Genomic DNA, 5,412 nt, shown 5'->3' with positions numbered 1-5,412 from the left:
TGTGCAAGTGGGAGATTGTAGGAATCGGTCTGCCCAAGACACATATTAGAGTTGATGTGGCTAGTGCATTATGATCCAAGTCGGGTCATACCCAATAACAAGCTAGACAAACACCATGATATTTATTTTAGATATGATCTAACAAATAAGTATCAACACTAAGAATATTTAGAAATGGGTTTCTAGATATTTGAACTTGTGTAATATATAAATTATATGGATAATTTATATTTTGAAAGAAGACATTTCATATTGGTATTTAAGTTGGGTTAGATATCAAGTGTGAAAGATATGTCACATAATGCATGTTACTTGCTATGTCATGTTACATTATATTATAACACATATAGCATAAGTAACAATAATAACAAAACTGAGATTTTAATTGTTGGTGGGAAAAAAAAAGGGGGAGGGGCCGGCCCCTTTCCCCCCTCTCTTTCTTGTCTTTATTACTTTGTTATTATCAAAGACATGCATTACATCTTGTTGGTCCAAGAGTTATTATTCAATAACACTTTTTCTCTCACACACACAAGAAGCAAAAACTCTTTATTTTCTCTTCCATTTTCGGCCAAGGAAGAACAATAGCAAGAAGGAGATTTTCTAAGAACAAATCCTAGCAATACAAGGTGTTTGTTGAAGGCTTGGAGGGTATACACGCTTGAGGCTCTTCTCCATTGAAGGCTAGCCGTTCAAACCGTCATCTCCTTCATCTTCTTGAATCTTGAAAGGTTTTATTACATAAACCCCCTATTGTTGTTGGTTTGGTAAGCATGTAATTTCGTATATGGATCCGGGGCTTGGGTTTTACATATAAAATGGGTTTTATATTAATTTAAATAACAAGATTCTAAACTAATCTATCCGCTGCGTTTTTCATATAAATGGGTTTATATGACTTTCATAATCTTGTTAAAACCCAACACTTACGTTAAAGGTGACATTGTCATCCCTAACTTTCAAAATCAATTTGCCCTCACGGACGTCGATCAATGCTTGTGCGGTGGCAAGGAATGGTCAGCCTAAAATGAGCGGGACACTATCATCCTCATGCATATCCAGAATGACAAAGTCCACCGGGAAGATGAACTTCTCGAAAAGAACAAGCATGTTCTCGACCACCCCTCACGGATATTTCACGAAACGATCAGCAAGTTGGATACTCATTCGGGTTGGCCTCGGTTCGCCAAGACCCAACTTACTGAACACATAATAAGGCATAAGATTGATGATGGCCACAAGGTCGGCCAATGCATGTCGAACCGTATCATCACCTAAGATGTAGGGAATCTGGTGTAAGTCCCTAATCTGGATCACTACAGTATGATATCAACTCGAACACGATGTTAGTGCGGAATCCTAACACCGTGGTGATTCAAGAATGAGATAGAAGAACAATATAAATATGATAAACACAATAAATTCCAAATGCACACGATTATAATAATAAATCGTCTGGTACATGAGATTACCCAAATCAGTATTGCTCCCTAGAAGGTGACTATGAAAGTGTGTGAGAGATATCTAGTTCTGCTAACCTAATTATCAAGTAAGACATGCTTTATATAGTTAGAATTTACAAGAGGCCCAATGACCAAGCCCAACTAAGCCCAAATAGAAATCAACATGATTTCTATATTGCTAGCCCTTCCCAACCGAAATCCATAGGGATTTCGGTATTACATGCTCCAAGCCATAAATTCCATCTTGTATAATACTTCCACTCTCTTGTCTTGATCATGTCATGGTCTTTTGATATGCGTCAGTTTAACCAAATCGTGATACAACATCTTGAAACTCCCAGGATCGGCCATCTTTTCTCGCAACTTTCTCTGCAACACTGCAGAGCACCCAACACTCAGCGGAATAGAAGAGACCTCAGCTAGCTTCTCCTTATTGGAAAGAATGTCCTTGAGGAATTTGGCATATTTGGGCATCTGAGTGAGCCCCTCAAGGAAAGGAATGATCAGGTGAAGCTGCTGAGTGAGCGTCTCTGTCCGATCGAAGTCTCCCAAGATAAGGCAGTTCGGGTTTATAGACTTTCAGAGGTGGGTTTGATGATGATGAAGGTATATCGGCCGGCTTCGTACTCGTTGGAATAGTTTGCTGGTATGTCTCGGCTGGAGGAGGCTCCATCTGGATCTCCTTGTCCACCTGCTCCTTTTTATCGACCGCAGGTGTGACAACTCTCGAAGGATCAACCTCTCTTTCTCAATATTACTCGGTAGTGAACCTGGTCCTCTCTCGGATAACTGGCTGGCGATATCTCTGACGTGACGCTCAAGATTAGCTAGAGATGTGGCCTGGTTCTTTAGCATAACATCGATTCCTCTCATTTCGCTTCAGCAGCTCAGCCATCATCTCCTCCAGCAAGGCTTTCTTCTCCTCTCTCCCCACTTGTTTCGAACTTTCCTGACATGAACTCCCCTACCCAAACAGATTCTCTCGACGCTGATTTTTGTATTGGGCTTGGTAGCCACCGGCTTGTCCCCCTCGATAGTTATTCTGATTTCTCCAGCCAGTGTTTCCGTCGAAGGCGGGGTTTTGATATCTCAAGGGGTTATTGATGAAGTTAACCTCATCCTAGTGGCTACCCGGCTTAACTAGGCAATCAATGGTGTCGTGACCCCCTCGGCAAACCTCATATTTCGCGACGCTCTTAACGGTAAGATCTCTAACGAGTTTGTTCAAAGTATCAATCTGTGCTTGCATGCTAGTGTTTGAATCGACCTGAAGTACTCCTCTCGATGACGTGGAAGATTTTCTGCCCCCGTGCCCCTCGCATCTCGCTGCTAGATCATCAAAAAGGACGACACACTCATCGGGATCTTTGTTCTTGAGGAGGTTCCCGTTAGCAGTCGGGTTCAACATCTCTCTCATGTGTTGCGTGGCTCCATTGTAGAATTTCTCGATGAGCATCCACTTATCTAAACCATGATGAGGACAACTAATAAGGAGGTCCTTGAATCTTTCCCAAACTTCCCCGAAAGACTCGTCGGACCTCATGCAGAAGGAACAAATCTCCTCACGGAGTCGAGCGGATTTAGATGGCGGAAAGAATTTGGTCATGAATTTCTCTTGAAGGCCCGCCCAAGTGGTGATGGATCCAACAGGTAGTGACTTCAGCTATTTGTAGGCTTTGCCGAAAAGTGATAAAGAAAAAAGTGTAACGATTCCGACGAAACCCGGTATACCCTAACCGGTAGACAATAGTTACGTTATATTTAATGTCGGAAACATGAGTTACCATAGTAATTATACGAGATTACATGGTCCACTGTATTGATCGTACGTGAATATATAACTCATCGTATTGAATACGCGATTAATCGATCGATGGTTATTGAAACCCGAACGAATCGAGGGTTCAATTATAGACGATATCTATGATATTTAGTGATGTTTATGAAGTATTAAAGCCTCGGGATAAGTGAATTAAGCACAGAAAAAGAATTTTGATTTAATGGTACGTCGGTACATTAAACGAAACCTTTAATACCAAACCGAGCAAGAGATGATCGATCAAGCCGAAAAAGATGCGCAATAATTAATGATATGACGTTTTAAGTTAATAAATGTCATGGTTTAGGTTTTTAAAGTTTTTAAATCGGTTTTATATAAATTTCATTTTTAAGCCGAAAAACGACCGTTTTAGCCTCGTTTTAAGCCAAATTAAACATTTAATCGAAAAACGAACTGAACCAAATTATCCAAAACGTTATCCGGATTTCGAGAATCCAAATGAGTGGCTAGAATTGGAGAAGTGGGTCCCACCCCACCTTCCAATAATGCCAATCGGAACACTAAGGCACCCCCATGGTCTCATTTCTTTTTTTTACAACAAACACTCCAAGATCATCAATTCTCCCAAGATCATGATCCAAAACCGAGAATATTTAGCAAGAAAACAAGGTAAGGAATCGAGTTAATCACGTTTCTATCTTCGTTTCTTGAGTTTAATTGCAAGAAAATGAGGTTTCAAAGATGAAAACCGATTCTTGCATGATCAAGTGATGTATACGGGTTATACAAGGGATCTTGGTCCAAGAAAGGAGTTAAACGAATCAAAAACAAATTTTTACGGTTTAAATCTTTGTTTTTGAATCATAACCGAAACTATAGTGTAAGAGGCTTGATCGTGAGTGTAACTTGCTTGGTATTGTGGTATGTTGTTTGTAGGTTCTGTGTTTAGTGGTAGATAAGGCGGAAAGACGAGTTTGTAGCTCGTAGTGGCGGAAAACGAAAGGTATATTCGGTTATGTTCGGTTTTGGGAAATTTGGACAGATTGTTGATGCTTTAGAGTTAGGTCATGAAATTTTACAGGGATGTTCTACACATGAAAATAAGAGTTCTATGAATTTTTGGTAAATTTTGGACAAAGGATGAATATTTGGTGAATTTAATGCTCGGTTTTGGCCAAAAATGGTGAAAAATAGTTAAATATCATGAAAATTCTGGAAAATTGCAGATAAGCTCTTTATATCATGCATAAGTCACACACAAAATTTTAGGTCAGTTGGAGAAGTCTAAGTAGGCTTTTCGGTTAAACGAGTTCTAGGGATTTCTAGCTCGGTTTTGGTGAAAATGGCATGTAAAAGAAGATTTTGGTTATGGAAAAATTACAGGGGACTATGTGGATGGCAGGGGACATCCAGGAGAAATTTGGGATTTTTCTAAGATCGTTTGGTATTTACGACATATTTAGTGTTTAAATGGTGTTTAAAAATAGATAAATAAATTTTAAATATAAGAATTAATTCTGGAAATATTTTTATAAAATTCCCAACTGTTAAAAAGTGATTTGTGCAAAATTTCAAGATCCGAGAGTAAACGGATAAGTATTTGTGCTAATTATCAAACTTTTAAAGTTAAAACGCGTAAACCGGTGAAGTTCGCTTAAGCGAGCTGACTGGTGTATAAAAACCCTAAAAATGAACTATTTTCATATAATTGAGTTAAACAAGTAAAAATAAATCATCCGAACATAATTCGGATGATTTGTGTAATTTTAACCTATTTTAACAGTTTCTGGTACGCCAAAGACGGAAACGAGTCCCGCGGCCAATCGGGACGTCTAAACCGAGCTCTAATTTCACATCTTTAATTAAATTATCAGTAAACCACTATTTTCGGGTCGTGTGTGACCAAACTCATTTTTGAAACATAAAAACGGATAACCGTGCTAGGCACGCAAAACGAGAAAAACAACTAATAGTAGTTGTGACCATGGAACTCTAAACGACATCACAATCTGAGTCCGGAGAAGTGTTTCTGGGTTAACCTTGCCCCCGGAACGGGTACAGTGCTGGGTTAACAGTGTCCCCAGATGTACCGGTTAACTTAGTTAAAGTTATAATAATAATGAGTGTATAGTAACGATCGTAGGGATCATATTACAGATTGGACGTGTT

General features: G+C 39.2%; 1 non-coding gene across 1 annotated transcript; it reads left to right on the top strand.

Annotated features, from left to right (window-relative positions):
- Nucleotides 1-2,929: 2,929 nt before the first annotated feature.
- LOC143636376 (small nucleolar RNA R71) lies at nucleotides 2,930-3,036 on the top strand. Its single transcript, XR_013154231.1, has one exon. It is a non-coding gene; the product is annotated as a small nucleolar RNA R71 (small nucleolar RNA).
- The last annotated feature ends 2,376 nt before the right edge of the window (nucleotides 3,037-5,412 follow it).

The sequence above is a fragment of the Bidens hawaiensis genome, unplaced genomic scaffold, assembly GCF_021521415.1.
Source record: "Bidens hawaiensis isolate Kalapana, Puna unplaced genomic scaffold, B.hawaiensis_p1.1 tig00000566_1, whole genome shotgun sequence".
In the NCBI taxonomy this organism is placed as follows: Eukaryota; Viridiplantae; Streptophyta; class Magnoliopsida; order Asterales; family Asteraceae; genus Bidens; species Bidens hawaiensis.
The sequence above is the reverse complement of the archived record's forward strand: the minus strand, read 5'-3'. Positions and strand labels throughout refer to the sequence as shown.